This window comes from Pseudorca crassidens, chromosome 8, assembly GCF_039906515.1.
Source record: "Pseudorca crassidens isolate mPseCra1 chromosome 8, mPseCra1.hap1, whole genome shotgun sequence".
In the NCBI taxonomy this organism is placed as follows: Eukaryota; Metazoa; Chordata; class Mammalia; order Artiodactyla; family Delphinidae; genus Pseudorca; species Pseudorca crassidens.
The window spans coordinates 71,274,936-71,299,531 of record NC_090303.1 but is presented as its reverse complement, the minus strand read 5'-3'; the positions used below and the strand labels follow the sequence as shown (position 1 = coordinate 71,299,531).

The 24,596-nt window shown below is 38.9% G+C and overlaps 1 long non-coding RNA gene across 1 annotated transcript in view; it reads right to left on the bottom strand.

The window, feature by feature from the left end:
• LOC137229211 (uncharacterized) overlaps positions 1 to 24,596 on the bottom strand; it is a 640,020-nt gene that overhangs the window by 596,357 nt on the left and 19,067 nt on the right. Inside the window, exon 2 of the long non-coding RNA XR_010945593.1 lies at positions 23,413 to 23,551. This is a non-coding gene — a long non-coding RNA (uncharacterized lncRNA). The remainder of the gene's footprint in view (positions 1 to 23,412; positions 23,552 to 24,596) is intronic.

Sequence of the window (24,596 nt, the reverse complement as noted above, 5' to 3'; positions counted from 1 at the left end):
GGTCTGGCAGACCACTGTGATGACTCTGGCTTCTACTCTAAATGAGATGGGAAGCCACTGGAGGAGGGATGTGATCTGGCTTATGTTTTAATAATATTACTGTGGCTACAAAACTGAGAATAGACGGAAGGAGGGTAAAGGTCAACAAAGGAGACCAGTTAGGAGGGAACTGCCATAATGAAATGCAACAAATGATGGTGGAGTGGACCAGACTGGTAGCAGACAGGATGGTAAAAGGCTATCAGATTCTGTATATATTTTGAGGTGGAGACAACAAGACTTGCTGATGGATTGCATGTGGGGTATGAAAAATAGAGAGGAGTCAAAATTTTTGGCCTGAGAAACTAAACAGAGGAAGTTATTAATTTACTGAGGTGGAGAAGACTATGGGAGGAATTAGTCTGGGGTGAGCGCAAGGGAAGAATCAGGAGTTCAGTGCTGGACAAAAATTGTGATGCCTATTGGGCATCCAAGTGGGAACGTCATGGAAGCAATTGGATGTTTATGACTCTGAACTTCAGAAAAGATGTCCAGACTGGAAATATAAACTTAAGATTAGCCAGAGCATAGGTAATATTCAAAAAGACAGACAGGATGGAATTACCAAGGACATTATTGTAGAAGGAGAAGAGGTCCAGAGACTCAGAGCTTGCCAAGGTTTAGATGTCTGGGAGATGAGGAGAAACGACCAGATGAAACACAGTCATGACGAAGACAGTACCATGGAAATGCACCACCCAAATTCCCCCTTCAAGGAAGGACTTGCTTCCCAGTTTAAGGAAGCATGGGCAGCAGACAGTCACAGCTGTCAGCTACTTTAGGGTCCACCTCAGCAGCAGAGACCACCTCGGTCAAAAGCATGCACTTCTCTGATAAGTCTACTTGGGAAAACAATATTTTCTATATGGAAGTCTATTCTGGCAGTTTTGAGTTAAGTGGTACTATAGTTAGTAAGACTGAGGGAACCATCGGATAAAGACATTTACATGAAATCCCATAATCCAATTCAGCTTTCTTCCTGTTTTGAACTCTAATATTTTTAAATGGCATTTTAATTCCAGTAAGTTATATGTTTTTTATCTAAATTATTAACTGTAAGTACTTCCCTAAATATTTGGGAAGTTCTAGCACTTCCTTGGTTATGCAACTATAGCAAGAGGCAAAAATACAGATTAAAGACAACTTCAAATGGCTTATTTTACCCAACTGCAATTATTTGCTAATTAGTCTATATTTCCAACAGACAATGAGCTTCTTGCAGTTAAGAACCATGCATCTTTGTATCTGTGGTATCTAAGCATGGACTAGTTCTGGTATGTGCTCAATAAACCTTTGATTAATTAATTAATTAATGCATCCTCACAGAGCTATTGAGAAGCAAAATAAAAATCATTTAAATTTTACCTTCTCTTCCTTCTTTTACGATAGAAATGCCAATAAAGAATGAAATGGCAGAAAAATAAGAGGAGGGAGGCAGGAGGCATAAAGATAATACACAATTAATTGGGCTTCCTTGGTGGCGCAGTGGTTGAGAGTCCGCCTGCCAATACAGGGGACGCGGGTTCGTGCCCTGGTCCGGGAAGATCCCACATGCCACGGAGCGTCTGGGCCCGTGAGCCATGGCCGCTGAGTATGCGTGTCCGGAGCCTGTGCTCCGCAACGGGAGAGGCCACAACAATGAGAGGCCCACGTACCGCAAAAAAAAAAAAAAAAAACCACAATTAATTAATGGCTGATTGTATGATTATCTCTTTCACATTTGCTCATTTACATAAAAGCCTAAAGTGTGGCATGGTCAAACAATTTGTGCAATAGAGTACAGATTTCTTTATCACCAGTATATGCACTATCTACCAGTGTCCAACCACAATTGTTGGACTGTTTTGTTCACTTTTGAAAAATTGCATTTCACATCTGTAACCTCAAACATTTACATTGCAATATATTAATTGGATTTATGTATTTATAATTGATCGTTTTTACTCGTCACATTTCTAATCATTTAAAATGCATTAGTTACCATGGAAATAATGTCATCAACTAAGGGGAAACCTCAGTGATATCCACAAGTGATGAAATATGAAATCAATTAATATAATGGCTGTGCAATTTATAAGAGTTACTTAGAAAGGGTTATCTGATCTAATGTAAAATAAATATCATAGCATGAGAGAGGGTGTAGTCACTTTTTTACTCCTACAATCTCAGGTAAGTTCTATCATCAGCCACCCACTTAAAATGTATGCTTCTTTTGGATAAATTTGTCATATAAATCATCTCAGAAGTGGTCCATAGATTTAGTCATCCTCAGAAAAAATGAGAAATGAAATAAGGCAATTCATAGCCTATGCACTGCTCTTCCATTCCAGGATCTTTGCCTCCTTCTGGCTGTGTCTCACACAGAAGTACTGATTTCTCCATCCAGTGACTTCCTTTGTAGATGACAGACTCACCTCAGGAAAAGCCACAGAGTAGGCAACCAATCAGGTGGTGAGACTTCAGGGCAACAGGAAAGTCTCTACATAAAAATTTTACCTCTCACCCCATGGTCTCTTGTGCATGAAATTCTACCATTTATTTCCATTTTTTGAGCATTGTCTTCCCTAGAAGACACCTTTTAAACTGCAGATCTGAAGTGCAGAAATTTGAGACAAGAACATATCTCAGAGATCCTCATATCTTATAGATGAGGAAAGTTCAGCCCCTAAGTGAGGAAGTGGCTTCCATAGGATAAAAATATCAAGTAAAGAACAGGGCTAAATAAGAATCCCTATCTCCTAACTCACAGGAATAGCACTGGGAGCCTGCAAGAGGGGTTTGGAGAGAGAAGGAAAAATGGGTACAGGTAGTATGAGATGTGATCCCAGGGAACATAAGTGAGGAACCATGGAGAGTAAAGGAAGGAAAGCCAATATAACAATGCTTAGTGAATGGTTTGATATAGAATACCAATCAGGAGTGAAAAAGAGCCAGCCACTAACACCTAAAAACAACATAGGTGAACCCCACCAGCATAATACTGAGTATAAGAAGTCAGACCCAAAACAGGATATACAATATGAATCTATTTATATAAAATTTTAAAACAGAGGGGGCACAAGCTAGCATTCTGAGGTGCTCAAAATATTCTATATCTTGAACTTGGTAGTAGCTACATGCATGTATACAATGTAAAAATTCATAAAGCTATACATCTAAGATTTGTGAAGTTTTATGTAAATTTTGCCTCAATTTTTTAAAATATTTAAAAAAAAAAACTTTATTGAGCTGACCAACACTGTAGGTAATAAATGTTTAATTCTGCCAGGATCTTCAAGGTATTATTTGGAATGAACCTTAAAACTGTTTACCCAAGGGATGAAAGGGATAAACGCTTAACCATCACATCCCAGAACCTATTGATTGAGGTTTGCCTGATACGGCATTAATTTCTCTGCATGTGCATGAGTGCCAATGTGTCCCCCAGGTGTCCACCATATGGACTAAGAGAAGCCTCAAGGCAGAAATCAGGAGATGCACAGTTCATGCTTGTGATGAGGCACTGGCAAAATTTAAAAAAAAAAAATGGAAGTCTGATTAGAACTGTTCTCCATGGCTATGGTTGTCTGATTAGAACTGTTCTCCATGGCTATGGTTAGATTCAGAGGTAAAGCTGAGAAGATATGAAACAATGATAGGGACGTGTCTGATCCACACAGACTTTCCACACATGACAGCAAAATGGTACTATAGGTGAGGTGTAAATGTCAAGTCCTGGTGAGTGTGAAAAGGGTAACCTTAGTAAAAGCAATGAAAAAATGATAAGGCAACAAAATTATGCCCCAAATAATATATAACCCACTTGGTTCTGTGATGCTCTAAACCAGGAGTCCCCAGCCCCCAACCACGGACCGATTAGCGGTCCGCGGCCTGTTAGGAACCGGGCCACACAGCAGGAGGTGAGCGGCGGGCAAGCGAGTGAGTGAAGCTTCATCTGCTGCTCCCTATTGCTCCCCATCGCTCCCACTACCGCCTGAACAATCGCTCACATTACTGCCTGCTGAACCATCCCCCCCATCGCTTGCATTACTGCCTGAACCATCACCCCTCCAACCTCCTCAACCCCTGTCCGTGGAAAAATTGTTTTCCATGAAACCAGTCTCTGGTGCCAAAACAGTTGGGGACCACTGCTCTAAACTCACTGATCCCCACAAGAAAAAGCATTATGTGTGTGTGTGAAATAGAGGAATGAAAGGGGTTGTACTGCATTCTCCACAGCCTTCCATTTTCACAGTGAGACAGGGGTAGGTCTGTAAATAGATGCATCAAGATCAATATCAGTGGAGATAACCTGACCAATGAGGAGATGCCTTTAATGACAGAGAGCTGAGAGAGAGTTTGGGATAAATGTGAAGATTTCCCAATCACCAAATACCCTGTAGTGCAGGCACTGAAACTTCATTAACTACTTATGAAAGTTCCCTTTGGAGCAAATAACTTTGAGCACTTAGAGAGGGGGAAGGACTGAGAAATGCATTCCTTAGCAATAAAGTTAAGTACATTCATATAAATTAATCTCTCTAAGGGACCCCAATTATATCACTGACTTGACCCTCTAGCAGGATTCAGCTGCTAGAATAACACCTTAAATTTGCTATAGCAAATCCTACCACAGGCAGAGAAAGAAACAGAGATTGTGTCACAGGCAGAGAAAGAAACAGGTTGTGTCAATCATAAAAACCAATGTTACAGATACTACTGTTGCCTGACTGTAACCAACCTTCATTCTCTACTTCCTCGTTTCTGTCAGTTAGCTCTTCCACAAACAACAGATATGACTCAATCCCACTATGACTGTATATGGCTTAAACCAAACAGAACATTCACTTTTCCTAGCCTTTATTACTGATTCAGTGTCATATGACCATGATACACAAGCATTTCCTCTTTTTCCTTGGAATTTTTCCCTAGGTGATTGATTGTAAAGCCAGGAACTGTAGCCACCATCTTGTTTATAGCCTATGGATGAATCATACACATGGAGGAAAGTATGTGAAGAGAACACTGCTCAAGGCAACTATGAAGCCCACAACACCTTTTGATTTAGAAATATGGAACCAACGACTTTCTGTGTTAAGATAGTTAGAGCTGGATTTTCTGTTGCTGCTGATTCATTTATTTTTCTTTTGTCTCAATTTTTAATAACTATGAACCTTCACCAAATAAAAGCTGGATAAGCCAAATACCAACTGCCCCACTAAAACACAAGCAGGACATCCTGGCATTTCCATTTTCTACTGAGGTTCACCATCATTTTCCATAATTTTTGTAGCTATATGGGATATTTCTAAATTATTTAGAATAAAACATATTTCTTTTCAGATAAACTGACTTGTTTATCTATTCGTATTTTTTGAGCATATTGTTATGAATTCCACTCCAGTCCAGAGTGAAACTCTGAACCTACCCAAATTCATCCCGAAACATCTCTGAGGATCTAAGCTGTAGCAGTATCTTGGCCTAGAACTTCATCGGAGGTAAGAAATTGGAAGAATAAATGATGATGCACTATTCTTTTTTTCATTTGTTTTTAAACAATCTGAGCAATTAAATATACACAAGCATGATTCTGGGTGATGACTGAGTTTAAGGTAAAAGAGAATTTTTTTTCCTCCTCCATCTTGCAAAGCCATTCACTTAGGAATTTTTTTAAATGCTGTTAAACTAAAGTGGAACAAAGACAATAAAGCCTCTTATTATCAAATTGTTGTTATAAGGTTTGCATTGAAAACTATCTACCCTCTTTAAACTATATATAAATGTGTGTTTCCATTTTTGTGTTTTTTATATATAATATATACACATATTCATGTAAATATATGTATATGAAGCCCTATGTATTGAAATTGTTTTTAACTGGACACTAGTTATCTGTTGAAAGGATTTTATAAAACCACTAGCTTTCACATACTTTTACCATGAATCGAGATCTGGTTTTCTACCATCTTTTTCTGTCCTTAAATTCCTAACTGTGCCTTGATGTTTTGGTAGAAAAGCAAGTCTTCTTGATGTTTTCAGGAACCCACAAGTCCCTCATTTTGTATATCTCTCCATATCATGCTTTTATCTTTTCATTCTATGATAATTTAGAAAGGGGATATTCTAAAGTAGGTGTTTAGCAATGAAGCTTTCCTTCCTGCATTTCCTTCCTTCCTTCCTGCATTTCCTTCATGGCCTGCTTGCCCTTTACTTTTTTAAAACTATTCAATACAATATACCTATTCTGCATATTTCAAAACAGTGGTTTTGTGATATTATAACTGTGAGTCTTTACTGCTTCTATGTGAAAAAAAATTAAAGTCCTGAAATAAATGAACATGTCAGTCATTTCTTCTGTTTTCAACCAATTGTATAAAATTGATAAATGTGATTGATAAACTAGATAGACTTTAAAAAGAAATAATTTCACTTCAGGGCTCATCTTAGAAGGATTTCCCTTCTCGCTTCTCAAAGAAAATACACGCCGCAATTATAGTTCCAATAGACTAGGTTACACTGCATCAACAGTCAATCCTAAAATCTCGGTAGCTCCAAAAAAAGAAATCAAGATTTATTCTTCACTCATGCTACCCATTCACTGTACATCACCTGGATCTGCTCTGTGCTGTCCTCACTAGAATGCTGGCTAATAGAGCAGCCACTCTTTGGAATGCTCTTAATCACACTGGCAAAGGGAAAAGGAGAGAGTGTGATAAATCACCCACTGGCTCTAGCAGTTTCAACCTAGAAGATTTTGCACACATTTTAATGACCAAAGCAAGACTCATGATCACTCCAAGAAGGCAGAAATCCCAAAATGCCTGCTGGAGAAACCAGAAATAACTGGCAGAAGTACTAATGATTACCACACCACCAGACATAAATTCCTTCACTTTCCTGCTACAAATCTATAAACTTTCCTTCATCCACCTACTCATCCTTCCCTCCTATAACAAGAGAAGTCCTCCTTCCTGACTAACATTTACCCTCCCTCCTCTGCCCCTGATATCTCAGGACTCAGCTCTATAAACTACTCCTTCTTCTCTGTATCTTTAACACTTTGTGTTCTCTTGTCCCTTCTCATCATAATTTGTAATTGCTTCTCCTAATTTAAAACATTAAAACCTGCCCTTAACCTTCCCATTTCTATTTCTTCCTATCACTCTGCCTCGTACCTCTCACAGCCACATTTTTGAAAAGAGATGTGTACATTCCCGTGGCCATTTCCTCAACTCTCATTCATACTTCAACCTACTGGATCTGGTTTTATCTTCACCGTGCAATTAAAACCATTTTTATTAAACTCACCAATGACTGACCTCTTATTGCTAAATCCCTTGTACATATTTTAGTTCTCAAGTTACTTAACTATTAGCAGGACTGTCTACTCCCTCCTACTCCTGAAAATGTTCTCTTCATTTGACTTTGTAGTACTACTTTCTTGGCTTTTTTCCTACCTCTCCAAGAGGTCCTGTCTCAGTCATTTTCAAAGTACCTTGTTCTCTATCTGTTCTTTAAATGGTGGTGTTCTCAGGCTCCTGCTCTAGTTCCTCTTTTCTTCTCACTCATTAGTCTCAGCCAACATGAGTGATTTCATCCATTCTCACAACTTCAATTATTGTCTCTATGCTGATGACTCTCAACTCTGACCACAAAGAGCTGAAACAATTTCACAGTCATCCTACCTACCACACTACCCTTTCAGTGCTTGCCTGTGTCCTAACTTCCAGATACACCAGATTTGATTTACAGGAAACCAGTCATCTTTGAAGCCAAAAATAAAAAGATAAAAACTGAAATAGAGTCCTTTATTAGCAGTTACCTACATTTTAATAAAATTATGTGTTTGTTTACTATCTCTCCTTCCCTGGTCTATCTGGGGTGGGAAGGATATAGTGTCTTAGTTATTATACTGTACCTCTAAGGCCTGGCATAGTGGGTGCTCAATAAATGGTTGTTAAGTAATGTTGCAATGCCACCTGGTGCTTCTCACCTAAATGTCACCATACTCAAGCATCCTTTCTGGGTAGTCTAGTATACCTGATTATATGCAGGGGCATAGCAGCGCAGGAACTACTAAAAGGTGTCCTGTCTTGTTAAATGGAAAAATATGCTGCTGCTCAATTCAGAGAAAATATAAACCACAGTTATTAATCTGAATAGACTGTGTTGTTCTGAATTAGCAAGCAATCCTAAAATCTCAGAGGCTCAGAAAAAATCGTATTTATTTTTTGCTTATGCTACATCTCTACTGACATTCTCCACCAACAGAAGCTGCATGAGAAGTGTTATGGATTAACTTGTCTCCTCCACAAATGTTTATACCCTAACTCCTGTATTTGAAACAAGGACTTTGAAGAAGTAATTAAGGTTAAATGATGTCATATGGGTGGGACTCTAATTCAATAGGACAGGTGTCTTTACAAGAGGAAGAGACCCCAGGGAGGCACATGCATAAAGAAAGGTCATGTGAGATCACAGCAAGACGAAGGCCATCTGCAAACCAAGGTGAGAGGCCTCAGGAGAAACCAAACTGGCTGGCACCTTGATCTTGGACTTCCAGCCTCCAAAACTGTGAGAAAATTAATTTCTGTTGTTTAAGCCACCCGATCTGTGGTATTTTGTTATGGCAGTCCTAGTAAACGAATAAGAAGTAAAAATGAAAAACTCTGGGACTTCCCTGGTGGTGCAGCGGTTAAGAATCCACCTGCCAATGCAGGGGACATGGGTTCGAGCCCTAGTCCAGGAAGATCCCACATGCTGCGGAGCAACTAAGTCTGCGGGCCTCAACTACTGAAGCCCGCCTGCCTAGAGCCCGTGCTCCACAACAAAGAGAAGCCACTGCAATGAGAAGCCTGCAACGAAGAACAGCCTCCACTCGCTGCAACTAGAGAAAAGCCCGCGTGCAACAACGAAGACCCAACACAGCCAAAAATAAATAAATTCATTCATTCATTCATTTTAAAAAAGTGAGAAAGTCACTGGTGTCAAAAATCCTCTTCATGTTGGGATGCTGCTCTGCTCCTATGAAGTTCCAAAGATCAACATGAAGAGCAATTTTCATCCATTGTCACTGGCAAGAATGTGCTGAAGCGCACGTTAAATGATCTCACTCTCCAGATGAGACCCAAGTCCCTCCAAACAGTCACTCTTCCCTGTATGACCAGTCTTCTTCTGGGTATAGTATTGAACATGCCTGAGGAGAGCAATTCAATAGAAGGCAAACAGGACCCAGCAGCAGGACACAAGCATATCTTATGAGAGAAGGTTGCCCTAGAAGATATAGCTATTCCTCTCCTTTAGAAGAGTTTTTTGAAATATTGCATTTCCTCCCTAGTAAGAATGATAGAAGTGTTTGGTCCTCGGGGTCAGCCCACTCCATCCCTCTCCTAGTCTAGATTCTTCTTACTGTGCTTCCTTATGCCTCCCCCTGACTTCACAGTCTCTATACTGAGACACATTCTAGCAGTGTTACTCAGGGAAACTTCCTTATCTGCCTCACCGATTGCTTCTAGCTCTAGATTAATGAGTTCATTTTTTTTTTTACAATAAACTTAGCAAATCACAACTCTAATTCAGGACCAAAAAACTGAATTCCATCCTTTAAAAAACAGTAAGTTATCACAAGTTCCTACATATTCTATCACTGCATTTATACCAGAAAATGACAATTTTTTATTTTATATATTCTTACATGAGGCAGAAATATTATTTTAATTTTGCTACAAATTAGAACAATACTATTGATATACTGTCCTTAATAAGGTTGGCTACATTGAACATCAAGAAACAAATGCTCTGAAAGGTCATTTTTTTTCTGGTCATTTTTGTTTAATCCTGTGATATACTGGCAATGACTTTATTATCACTTACAGTAACAAAAAATGAAATACGCAGTTATGATTTCCATTCCTTGAAAAGACAGAAAAGAGACCCAATCTAAACTCTCTATATATGAGCCCAGACATAAGGAATGTGACCAATAGCAGTTATCATGGAGACTCTTTAGAGTCAGCTCCCATCTGGCTCTGGTGAAGTCTCCAGTTTACCCAGAAGGTATTATTACCTCTCAAGACAGATTCAGGAAACTCCTAGACCAAAGAAGCTATAGTTTTGATGGAACAGCAGTTTTGGGGGTAGGTTACCAGAGAAAGAACCAAGCTGCCCTGACAAAATACTTGATTATCATCAAGCTACTGTTGGCACATCTCTACCCTTTGGAAGTTATCCTAGAATTGCCTCTAATCCCAGCACCTGCTCCTCCCCCACATATTTTGCTTCCTATTTGTCTTCCCATTTTGGGCTCATGACTACATCATAGGTTATACCATTCTCCGGCCCATTTCCTAGCCCTTTTTTTGACTTTCAGATCCCTGAAGGTTATCCAGTGTGTCCTCCCGGTCTCACAAGTGACTCAGGTAGTGTCCAAATACTCACAATTAATATACTTATTCCTGAAATCACTGCTGATGTCATCTTTCCATAGCCGCCCCACCACGGTATCTTGGACAATAGCCATTCATCCCCAGGACCACCCCTACCCCAACTCTGCTGTGGGCCTGCAGAGATAAAGAAGATGCTTTGTAATGACTGAGTTTAATTTGGTTCTTTTTGTTTCTATCTCCGACACTCTGCTCAATAAAGAAGTGGTTTCAGACATTCTTCCCCTCTTCCCAGTAAGGATAACAGTTCCTGGCTCACACCCTACCCTCACTATCTCAGCCAGGGCCACGAAATACCTTCCAGCAATACCCTACTCCTTCTGTCAAAAAGTTCAGCCAGTTCTGCCCTGAGTCCTGTTGGTAAAATTAACAGAAGACTCGTGTTTCCTTTTCAACTTTGCTTACATCGGTGACTTTCCATTTCTCTAAATGTTTTCTAAACTCTCTTGCACTTAAACCATGTTGTAATGTTATAAGTCATTAAAGCAAAACAAAACAAACAAATTATCTTCAGGGTGTTGCTTTTTAAAAGCCTAAAAAATGAGGTCAAAACCAGAGTTTCCAGAGTGGCTCACTGAATAGGATCAGCATCTTGAAGCATATACACCCTGTTACCCTATCTCAGAGAGAGGCATCCCATAATAGCTCATCTCCCAGCAGTTGCCTTCCCTGCAATGCCGCCTGCTGTCTTGCTTCTGTGCAACCTTGGAGGAGGTCCCTGCCCCTTCCCTCAGAGGCACTCATTTCCGGTTGCCATCTCAACCTGACTGAGGTATTCAGCTGTCACTCATTCACACCATACATCCAGGAGTGTGATTATGATGCAGTTCTCTCTTTGAAAAAAATAAATAATGTAGATCTGCCAGTTTCCGAATTTGCCCTGCGGAGGTCAGTTCCAGAAAAACTTTTTGCTTTCTCTACAAAGCTTCTTTACTCAGACTTGTGCAAATAGCTGCTGCTTATTATCCCTCTTAGTAAAGAAAGGAAGGGGTAAAAAATAATGAAAAAAGTAACACATATATTGGGCTGAACACATATACTGACATCTGAAGCCACACCACACGTTAAGTGTTTGCACATGCATTTGTATTTTTGCAGAAACTGAGTCTGATTTGAGCACTGTTGAAACACTAAATCCATATCTCTTCACAATACATCATGCTGCCATGCCCCATACAGAGCTGGTATATTTTTAAGAAACTGGGGAAGAAAAAAGTATGGGATGAGTGGCCATTGTGCTAAAAAGAACTGCCTGTGAAACATCTATGGCGTTCTAGTCTCTCACTAACCTTGATTCACCAAGTCTCGTATTTGTTTACCTTTTACCTACACAGTGTGATCTAAGAAACAAAAAAATGTGCTTCCACCTTTTGAAGACAATGCCTGAAACTTTAGCCTCACTTCCCTCCACTCCCTTTGGATAAAGGATTTGTGGTCATCAAGAATTCCTATTTAGAAATGCTACATAGATTCTGAGATATATTTGCTTATACCTGATAGGAACACCTAATAGATGAATTAATAGAATACTTACTTAATTTACTAGTTAACAGAGTGAACCTCAGTAATGGAGCATTAGATAGCTTAGTTTTGGTGAGGGAAAAGAGGAAGAGAAGATGGAGGAAGTGGAAAATCTAAAGTCCAAGGCACTGAGGTAGGGAGAGTTTGGGGAGGGCAGTCAAGGGGAAACACAACCCAATTTGTAACAATCAGGGTAGAGTTGAAACCCTCAAGGCAGGAGGAGGCGGTAGAAAGAGAAAAATAGAAGGGTACCAAACCCAATCTTGGCCTAAGGGACAAACCCATGGAAACTAATTAGGGGAAAAGAGCTAGAACAAATAATGAGAAACTAGTAAAAGCGGAGGTAAATTGGGCACAACAGACTCCTGAGCCTATCTCCGTTACAGAATAAGTATCACATATCGCTCTTTGTAGAAACGATTTATTTGCTTGCACCCTTCTCCAGGTCATGGGTTTTTAGAGGACAGGGACTCTGTGTATATTTTATTTGTGTGGGACCAGAGCCTGGTGCACCGCCTCGCACACTGTAGAGGCTCAATTCATGTTTGAAGGGTAAATGAATGAAATCAGTTTCCTTTATTTTCTATTACATAAAATCCTTGCTATGAAGAACCAGATGTACTTCATATATGGTGGCACTTCAGCTGTATACTCAGGATTCTTAGAGGTGCTAAGGCCCTTTGAAAAGTATAAACTGTTTCATTTACAGAAAAGCAAATATCTTTTCTCAGAAATGTAGTAATGTCCAATATCTAACAAATACTGTTTAGGTGATAATTATTGTCATTTGTAATAGGCATTTTACTTATTTTCAGGGGTCTTTATTTATGGTTAAGCATGCTTCTTTACATATTCTATTTTTATATAAATCATTTAAATCAAACTCTATCTTGACTTCTACTGCATTATACTTCAATATTTGTAAGACAGATTTAGATAAAATATAGCTAATGGGGCTTCCCTGGTGGCGCAGTGGTTGAGCATCCGCCTGCCAATGCAGGGGACGCGGGTTTGTGCCCCAGTCTGGAAGGATCCCACATGCCGCGGAGCAGCTGGGCCCGTGAGCCATGGCCGCTGAGCCTGCGCGTACGGAGCCTGTGCTCCCCAACGGTAGAGGCCACAACAGTGAGAGGTCCGCAAAAAAGAAAAAAGAAAAAAAAAAAAAAAAAAAATATATATATATATATATATATAGCTAATGATTCCAAAATAGTTCCTCTAGACATGCTATATGTTTTAACTTAATTTCCTTCTTACGTATCAGGAGAAAATTGTATGAGATTTTTTTTCCCATGCATCTCTCTTTCCTCATTATCAAAGTATTCATACTGAATTATTTTAAAAAGGCAACGTTTAGTATTCAATCAAATAATAAGGAGAACGTGTTCCTTCTCAGTGGTTTAATAATAATTCTTGCATCACCAACCCTGAATATTCATGTTATGGAAATGTGTCCTACTTCTATAGATTTCATCACTGTCAGCTGGTGCCACAGCAGAACACAGGAACACTTAGTCAGTCTTAATACATTCAGGATTTCAGCAATTACCAAAATGTCTTCCCTGACTTAGCATCAATAATTCAACTTTTGAGGAATATAATACTGAGACACAGGAGGCTGACCAATAAATATGCTGCTATTCTTTGGAAAACAGGGACCTAACTGCATAAAATTGTGATATCACTTCACTCAAGTCTTACTTCAGCTATATCTGCATGACACAAAGACGACTGATCGATTCTGTGGGGGGAAATAAATCAATCAAGCCAGGTTTTTTCGTCTTTAGGTAAATGACCTATAGCATATTTATTTTTTCCCTCATTTTGCTGTTAGAACATAGTTTGTCACTGGTCTGATATTCATCATCCTCCCTCAAAACGTATTTATCATGCTTTAAAACCTCAATTCTGACCTTGGGCTAGTCAATATCTCTAAGATCAGTTTCTTCATCTGTAAAATCAGAAAGTTGGATTGTGTTGGGATCAACAAATTTGTTCTGTAAAGAGACAGATAATAAGTATTTTACGCTTTGAGGGCCATACAGTCTCTGTAGCAACCAATCAACTCTGCAGTTTCAATGCAAGAGCAGCCATATATAATACGTAAATGTGTGGGCATTTCTGTGTTCCAATAAAATGTTATTTTCAAAAACAAGCAAGCAGCAGGACAGATTTGGCTTTGTGCAGTAGCTTACCAACCCCTGTCAAGGCTCTTTCAAATCTATGATTCTATATGTTAGATACATATAAGGCACCTGAACACCAGAAGAGGGAATGAACTCATCTAGCCCCTCAATAACCCAGGATTAAAGGTGCACAGAAATTCCCCATTACTGAAAACTTCCTCTGAAAAAATCAAGTAGACCTAAGTAAACCCAGCTGATTAAAAGATTAACAAAGGTCCCTCCACTCTGGTCAGTCAGCATACATTTTATTGGTAGCCCAGAGTATACAGACACTAAAAAATCCAGGCCAAGTCTCTAAGTTATTTCTGGATGAGGGGAGAATATGCACATGAGCTTACAAGAATAATAGGATTTCACTCCAGGTTTTGTTGCTTTTGACTGCGCTGAAAGAACTCATCAGCATTAAAACAAATATTAGGTCACACTGCAGCTTCAAACTTAGAGAAAAAAAGAGAACCATTTTTCATCTCTATATAGAGTACCTATTTCATTGAGTAGCTCAGGTGGTGAAAGCCTCAAAAGTCAAGGTCAATAAAAAAGTCAAGGTCATGTGTTAATCCCTTGTGAATGTCTGTCTATGAAGGTCTGCAGTTTCATCTTGTCCCACCACTATGAATTACGCACATACAAATATAAACACAGAGGGACCATAGCTTGAGAATGCTCATCTGTGGAGAACAAGTAGATAACTGTGTGCTGAAAGATGATTCTGTGACATTCAAAATAAATTTTTTAAAAATTGTAGGGGGTATTACAACTGCCTAAGAAATATGTCCATAGTGACAAAGAATCCTAAGATAATAAAAAGAATGACAGATCTCATTTGGTTTACAGCAGTTTCTCAACCTCGGTACTACTGACATTTGGACTGGATAATTCTTTGTCGTCAGGAGCTCCTGTGCATTGTAGGATAGTTTACAGCATCCCTGGCCTCTCCCCACTAGATGGAGTAACAGCAGCTCCCTTTTCTCCCCCCTTAGTCATGACAAACAAAAATGTCTCCAGACACTGACAGATGTTCTAGATAGAGGGAGGAAAGGGTAAAATCACAACTGGTTGAGAACCTGTGGATTACAGAAACTTAAGATATAGAATTAACCATCATCCACACTTCAGGAGTCAAGTGGTACCCCAGACCCAACCTGATATTCACAAATATTTTATTACAATGACTTCCAAGATCCCTTCTGACTAATTATTTCCTCATCCCAATACATCACAGAATCACCCAGACGACAATGAGAACAAAAGTGCAAGGGATATTATCTGGAGGAGGATTACTACTGTCTTAGTCCTTTGTCCTAATCCTAAGCAGTATCTAACCCTTGCCCAATGGCAATGTTACCATTTCTAAATTTTACACACAGGGAAATCAGACCCAACTCACTATGTATCCCACTTAACTCCTAAATTATTGTTCATGATTGCTTGTTCCAGTTACTGGTAAAAAGACTTACAGAGCCTTAGGCCATAGCTCAGTGACCCAGCACTGAGTCAGTCTGTATGAATTTGAGCTCTTAAATCCCTGATTTCAAACTTTGTTCCAGGACTTAGGTCTCTTGTATTCCTACCATTCCACAGTTTTCTTAGGCAGTAGTGCCTATTCTCCAGACCTCACTGTTGGGTCCCCACTACCTGCTACACACTTCCCAGCTAACCATAATCTATTTGTTGAGATTTCATTGGGTAATTTCCTGCTAATATCTTCCCCTATCTGCTCTTGTGGGTAGAACCTTGTGGTTCTACTCCACTTCTGTGTTCCAACTAACTCTGTTCTGTGAGGTCTCATTGTTGCATCTGGCCATGAAATCAATCATCTATTTATTCATTCCAAAACAACAGTAATCACAGAGGAAAGAGAGGAGAAGCAGTTGTGTGGTTACTTCAAAGGCATCCCACCCTGAAAAGCTTTCTAGTACAACCTGACAACCAGAACTCTGATTATTAAAAGAAAAATCTGCTCAGGATATGCTGTTATGTTGTATTACTATGATATGAGGCTTTCTAACATTCTGAGTCATGCAGAAATTTCTACCACTCTCTGATATTACAGGTAGAGAAGACAAAACCAGAAAAAGTCAGCAACGTGATACCAAGAAGAACCATCCATGAATGGTTCTTCTCTGCATGATAAAGTAAAAACAGTAGAAACAATAAAAAGTGAAGACAAAACATGAGATATTCATTTTTAAATCTTACACAAAATCATGTTTGACCCCAATTTGAGGGGAAATAATATTAAGTCATGTTTAAATATAAACATAGGGATGTATATTAATGTACCCTTGCTTTAATAGTCATATACCCAGGAAAAGTTTATTCAAGCATAAAAGTGACCGGGAAACATTTAAACACAAAAGTGAATTTTATTTCACCTCTGAGGTGAGGTTAAGGAGAAAGTGTTTTCTTGGCTTGTGCTGCATATAATAAGCACCAGTGAAAAAAATATCTGAAATATAAACATCCTAAACTGTAGAGGCTTAACCACATGACATGTAGAATCTCCAAAGGTACGCAGTGAGAAGAGCATGGGCCAGGATCCCAGGGGGGGTAAGGGTGGGCAAGAGGCTGGGGTTGGGACAGGGGCAGATAGAGCTCACGCAGCTGGAAGTATACAGCATGAGAGGTTGGCTACTACGCAAATCCTAATGACAAAGAGGACTGCCCCAGTGCTCAGGGTGAGGTTACTTCCACAGAGACATTTCGAGTGGAGCCCAGCAGCAGGCAGAGACCATAGCAATACCATGATTCAAGGAAGGTCCACCTGGTTGGAAGTAAATCCCCAGCCACTAGCGCAAAGGTGTAAATAGTGAAAGGAAGAAGTGTGAGATGGACAAATTCTAGAATGGCAGTCATGCCTCAGTCAAACATCCTGGGTTCCAGACGGAAACAGAAGTGTAAATCAGGTATAAAGTCAGAAATCCAGGAAGTCAATTTCTAGAATCTATCCACTAGAAAAGACAAAGTTCTAGCTGAGCCTTGCTCATTCATTCATTCATTCATTTATCCAATCCTTTGTTCACAAATTCATACTAAACACCTACAAAACATTGCTAGACACTGTTCCTGGCCCTATGGATTCAACAGGGAAAAACAAGCATCATCCCTGCCCTTGTAAAGAGCTTTGCTGGAATTGCTTCGGGGCTTGAGTAGTGGTGAATATTTAGGTTAAAAAACTTCATCAAGACAGGGCTGTTGGACACTACCAGTGTTAGCAAGATTGAACTGCCTGTGCCCATGAAAAATTCTGCTCCAGCCCACAGGCAGCCAGATCAGTAGCAAGAAAAGAAATGTAGTTCTATGACCTTATAAACATATATTAAATAATAAATGGAGGACAAGGTGATGATGATGATGAGTAGTTATATACTTGTTTCATGATCCAACCAAGAGACTGAAATCACATCATTTATTTAAACAGAAAGTAATATAAAGAATTGTTATATTCACTAGTTTGTTGTATTTTTTAGATTCCACATATAACTGATATCATATAGTGTTTGTCTTTCAACAAGCTAGTGAATATAACAAAAAAGAATCAGACTCACAGATGTGGAGAACAAACTAGTGGTTACCAGTGAGAAGAGGGAAGCGGGGAGAGGCAATAAAGGGGTAGCGGATTAAGAGGTACAAACTATTTATGTATAAAATAAGCTACCAAGATATATTGTACAACATGGGGAATATAGACAATATTTTATAAGAACTATAAATGGAATATAACCTTTAAAAATCGTGAATCACTATACTGTACAAAAAAGAATTGTTAATTCAGTAAAAGTTGTTAATTAGCTATTGAAAAGACAAAAAGAGAACTCTAAGTTATCACAGAGATAGTAACTGCAAGATGCAACTGCCATCACTGAGTTTGGAGAAGTAAAGGAAGAACTGGGAATTATTAACTGTTAGAAGACTGGAGGACAGACCCCATGGTGTTGAAACTCAGATTTCTGAGAAGAGGAGATACTCAGATGGTGCTAGGTCCCTGAGCTCAGAAGTAGGAGGCATCCCAGACCTGGGGAGGAGATGTCCCAGAACTCTGAAAATGGGGAGCTATCCAGCTGCTACTGGGGTCTTTAAGGGTTGGCTCTATGGGTGTTGGGAAAAAACTGCAAATTGGACTCAACTGCTGCTATTGGAACAAACTGCTGCTACAGAGGTAAAGAAGCACTGCTGGGGTGACACTCACGGGGGGAAAAAAAGCCAATAGAAAACAAATAGGAAGAAAAACAGAAAATAAGAGCAAAGAGGAAGAAGCATGTTCCATCTACTTCCTCCTGCTTGCAGTCTCCCTCTAGCACCTCCAATGACAGTTAAACCAATTGACAAAGCAGAAATGTGATTTGCAGACGCCCAGCCCCAGTATCAAAAAGCAAAGTATAGAAGAGTGGCTTTGAAACTGAGAGATGATAGTTTAAATAACCATCCCAGCAATCTAGCGCAAATTATTTACCTTTTGGAGACACAGTTTGTCAAATAAGGACAATAATGCCTACCACAAGATGTTTTGAGAATTAGACAAAATATATATAAAGTACTTCACATAGTGCCTGAAAAATAAAATGCATTTTTTCACAATTAATGGTTTCCACTCCTGATTCATCCTTCCAAGTACATCTGCCACCTCTGGTGCCTTCCTTAAACAACTACATTGTAGAACCCCATGTGTGGCCTAATCTATTGCCAGAATATATCTCAGCAGGAAAAGTCTATTTATAAGGCCTCAATCAACAGGGAAATCTTCTAAGTTGGGGACCATATTTTGGCTGTTGTATTTTCACTTCCATTCCTCCCTGTCATCCTGAAAATCTGGCAAAAAATATCACCTACACACTTCCTTGCCCTTGCCACCATCAATCCAATAGGCTGGCTTTCCATTAAGACACATTCAAGTTCCTTCCTTCCACTTCGCAAACAGTTCTAGCAATGTTTCATACTTGATCCAACACCTTTCACCCCAAAGAATTGTCTTCAATACCTTGTGGCCAGGAGGATCACATGCCCAAAAAGCAGACATAGGAACTCACTATCATTTTCCTGATGTTCTCTATCCAGCAGCCATTTTCCTCAGCAACATTCCAGACATCAGACACCTAAGGCCTAGGTAGAATTACTGAAAGCAGAGCAGTATCAGATGCGTTATGGCACATTTTAGAGGCAAGAGCCACCGTGGCCCTGAATGGCCCATAAAAACCAACTCTTACAAAAAATCAAAATATAGCTCTTCCACAATCTTGCCTAAAATTGTGGGTTCCTAATAGTTCATTCCCTTCCAGACCATGGCTCATGAGGTTCTACCTTTATTAACTCTAAGACCTCGGGAAATTTTCTTAAACCTCTAAGCCTCACTTAATTCCTTGTGGAATGGAATCCCTAACATTATCTCACATTTTGTTGTAGGAATTAGAAAAAACCACACAAGTTCAAGGAGAGGGAAGAAATGGGGAGTTGTTGTTTAGCTGGTATAGAGTTTCAGTTCTGCAAGATGTAACAAGTTCTGGAAATCTGTTGCACAGCAATGTGAATACATTTAACACTACTGAACTGTACACTTAAACAGATACAATGGTAAACTTTATGTTCTGTGTTGTTTACCACAATTTAAAAAAATATTTACTGAATGAATGAATGAATGAATATAAAGTTCCTATCACATGTGCAGGCACACACACACATACAAACACACACACGCACAACACAGATTCATCACAATGTCTGGCACATCACAGGTATTCAAATATCCATGAGGTTTTGCCTTTTTTGCCTTTGAGTCTCCCAACAATCTCTTGACTTCAGCCTCACCTGCATGAATTACTAATTTTTCTTCCTCTGAACGCTGTGTAGACCTAATCACATTCTGTCCAGTGTTACTCCTTAACATTTCAGTTTGGGCATGCTTTATCTTGCCAAATAGATTGTCAGTTCCTGCAGAGAAGGGACCATATCTTATACTTCTTTTAATGTTCCCCCCTTCACATCCAGTGCAATCTTTGCATTAACTGTTGGCTGAGATTCTACTTCAAATGAGATGCACCTTCCCAGAGACAAAACATTCCAGTTGCTGCTGCCTGCTCTTGGTCCTCTATCATCATAGATCAACATTTATTGACCTGTTATTTATATAGAGATCTCTGTTAGGAAGACGGGGTAAGAGCAATGGACAGGGAAGACAGGAAGACAACTAAATGATATGTAAGATATGATTATTGTCCTCAAAAGGCTTACAATCTATTTGCACAGACAAAACAAACATACAGAGGTTGGTAAAATTGCAAGGAAAAAAAGCTAAGTATCCACTGAGTGTTACGGACAATGCAGGTATTCAAGAGGCCATGGATACTTCATGGGAAATTAAACAAGAGATGAGCTTTAGAAAAACACAAGCAATAGAGTATATATTCTTTAGAGTTAAGATGATTCTTCAGGGGAAAAAAATGTATCTTCCTACTAACTCTGAGATAAAATTATTATACATTTTCAAGATAATACTAATAACAACATTATTTCAGGCACTGCAGTAGACTCTACATACTATCACTAATCTAAAAAAAAGGAGGGGGTGGTATAATCCCTGTTTATACATAAAGAAACAGTGTGAAAGAAACTAAGCTACTTCTCTACAGATGCAGATAGTAAGTACTGGATTTGAACACATCTGTCTGACTCCAAAGCATGAATTCTTCCCACTATACAACTCATTCATTCATCAAACATTTACTTAGCAAGTGTTGTGCTGAAGATAAAAAACTAAGTAAAACATGATTTCTTCCTTCAAGTAGTTCTGGTCTGGTGAGGAGGCAGTTATAGAAAGAAACCATTTCAACCAAATGTGGTGAGTCCAAGAATAGAGACTTGCAGAAGAAGTTATGGAGTACATAGGAAGGAAAGTTAATCCATCCTGGAAAATCCTGGAAGATTTCCTGGAGGAGCAGAATTCTTTGTTAAGTCTAAAGGAATAAAAGAAACAACAATAGCTTACATTTATGTACTTACTAGGCAGATACTATTATTAGCCCTGATTTACAGTTGAGAAAAATTGAAGCACAGAGAAGTGAGCAACTTAAACCATTTATAAACAAGTGGTAGAGCCAGGATATGAACCTATTCTCTCTTAACCTCTACAGTATACTGCATATGAGTAGGAGTTTGCCAGAAAAGTAGACTGAAGAGGAGCATTTTTTGCAACAGGAAAATTGAGAGCAAGGCAAAGGCAAGAAACTGCCCTGTACGGGACCATATAAGTACCGTATGACTGAAGCAGGAAATAACAAGAGATGAAATTAGAGAATTATGGGCCAGACCACAAAAAGTCTTGTGTAACATGCTAGGCTCTTAGAATTTATCCTATAAACTATGGAAGAATGTCTTCAGATTATGCCAGCTATTTGGAGGATGAATGTCAGTTAAGACTAAAGGGAAGGGAGTCCATTAGGAGACAGTCGTCGTTATTATTATTATTATTATTATTATTATTATTATTATTACTGTAAAAAACAAACAACATGAATTTATTCTAATAATTTGTAAGTATACAGTACAGTAAGGAGACCATTTTAAAATACAACAGAAAGAGAATGAGAACTTGAACTTGGGTGGAGAGAACAAGATGGAAAACTAGGAAATAAGACATGTCTAAATGGCAAAATAGGCAGAACTTGGTGATGAACTGAATATGCCTACCTCCCTATCCATCAGCATTTCCTTTTTAAAATAATTTATTCAGGAAAAGAGACAGCATAAATGTATGCATTTGTCCTTCTGAACTGGTTACACATGGTGCTAGGCCCAGTAGCATTAAAAATGATTGAGACACACTTCCCATCCTAGAAGAACCTGCAGTCTGGAGTGGGAGTGAAGAACAAGACAAGCGCAATAAAGGGTTATGTGGTTATGAAAGAAACAGGTACAACATGCTCTGGGGATCCAAGGCAGGAATAGTTATCCCCAACCTCGGGAGATCAAAGAAGGGTTGAAGGAAAAGATGCCCCAAACTGAATCTGAAGAAATGAGCAGACACTTCCAGTGGATCATGTATTACTTGACGTAAATGTTTCTCCAGTGTAGTGTGGCAGGAACACAACAGAACAAACAGTTTCAATGAATTATGCAGAGGAGGTGAGGGGGGGGGAAGATAAATATGTGGACCCCTGAAGGTATCAAAAGTAGAGCAGGAATTTGTTAGCTGCTAGTTCCTCCATTAAAACACCAAAGCACAAGTGGGAAAGTGAGGTCACAAAAAGATGAAGGTGGGGAACAAGATAGTGATCTGCAATAAATCTACAAGAAGTGCTTTGGTTTTATAGTGCTGTCTGTGGCCACACCATCACACTCCATCTAGCTCCACCTTGAGGCACAGAGTCAGAGCTCAGTATGCTTGGAGAAGTATATAAGTCTATTAGGTATACCCTGAAACCTAGCATTTCCTATAATTGTAGGATGTTATCTTGAGATTCACAGTTATGGCTATGTGCATCAGGCAGTTCCTACTGCTCTTCTAAAGGATTTTAAATCACCTCATAACAACTTATGTTTAAAAGCCTCACTGCCTCAGTCACAAATATTGATCTTTGTGAACAAAAGTACCTTTTTTTGACAAATGTGTTTATAGAGACATTATTTTTTTCTAAATGCAATGCCCAATGTCAGAAAAGCAATATTATTCATGAATATAAACTCTCAGACTTGAAAAAGAACACCTTTGTTTAACCTGTTTAATATACAACATCTATGCAAACAATTCCTAAATCTCAAGCATCTTTCTGGAAATGGCTATTCATTCCCTTCTAAAGTCAAATTTCTACTGCTGTCCCTAACAATTAAACAAGAAAAAAGGAAATTCAGTTGCTGAAATTGATCACAGATTTTCAAGTTCATTTAACATACTGTCTTCAACACAACAACATAGGCTACAAATCTAGTTCTTTGATTTTGAATAATCTCAATATTCTTTATAGGGCAGTTTAGAAGTATTTTTCCTTAAAAAAATAAAATGATTTATCTAGAGGAAAAAATGTCTAATAAAATCATTTTAATTAGTTGTACACATTAATCATGAAATTGCACAGAATAATTATAGTGACAGTTCTCCACTTACTATAATGAAACATAGTGAGAATGGTTAGAATATAAACAGATCAGAGGGACTATGAAGGTAAGTGTTATTTGGCATAATTTTACCATGATTTAGTAAAGACTATGTCTCCCAGGATAAAATAATAGGTTCTCATTATATGAAGGTGACTTACTTGGAATCAGGAACCAAAAACTCTTTATTTCTCATGACCAGCCATCCCCAGTCCAAATCCCACATTCAGGAACATCAAAATCTCTGACCACATGCCAAAATGAAGACAGATGGATACAGAGCTGTCACATATTCAGTACCTGCAAAAAAAAAAAAAAAAAAAAAAACTGGAGTTATGACATCAGAAGACAGTAGGCTAAGGCCTAAAGAGTCCTGCTTTTTCACACATAGTAGCATGTTTATTCATCCCATTGTACTTCTACAGTTCCCCAGAGGGAAAATAAGTACCTGAAGTTTCAACTGGGAAAGATGACTCACCCCGAAACTTGCTGAGTAGTTTATGAAGGTTTACAATGCTTGTGAATTGCTGCTTGTGTCTTGTGTGCCAGGTAATGGTCAGGATGACATGAGGCAAAAGGGTTTGATAAAATGGAAAATAAAAATCTATGGCAGTCACATATAAAAATGACAATGTGTGTATCATAAACCTTTACACAAACATTTTAGCATATGGTGTATATATTTCAAGTGATATAAATGCAAAAGAAAAGGCCTTTAGCACAAATTGACCAGCTTCGACACTGGAAAAATACAAATTAACAAAAAAGAAATTCAAAGGGAAATTAATGGATCTCATAAATGTCTCAAGGGTGAAAATATTGTTTTCTCCTCAACACAGGAAAGAAACAATTTCTCGTAATAAATTCTACCAGATATTTTAGTGATGGTGTTATTTCTGTTGCTTTTAAAAATGTATTTTTAATTGTCCTACATATTTCCTTAAGCATACAAAAAGAAATGAGAGTCCTGGGGCGTAGCCAAGATGGCAGAGTAGGAAGGCCCTGAGCACACCTCCTCCCACAGGCACACCAAAATTACAACTATTTACAGAACAACTGTCTATGAGAACAAGCTGAAGACTAGCAGAAAAGATTTTCCTCAACTAAAGATATAAAAAAGGAACCACAATGAGCTGGGTAGGAGGGGCAGAGACACTATGTTATCAATACCCACACCCCTGGGTAGGCGACCACAAATGGGAAGATAATCACAACTGTGGAGGTTCTCCCTAGGAAGCAAGGGATCTGAGCTCCACCTCCACATCAGGCTCCCCAGCTTGGGGGTCCTGCACCAGGAAGACAAGCCCCTATAACATCTGACTTTGAAAGCCAGCAGGGCTTATAT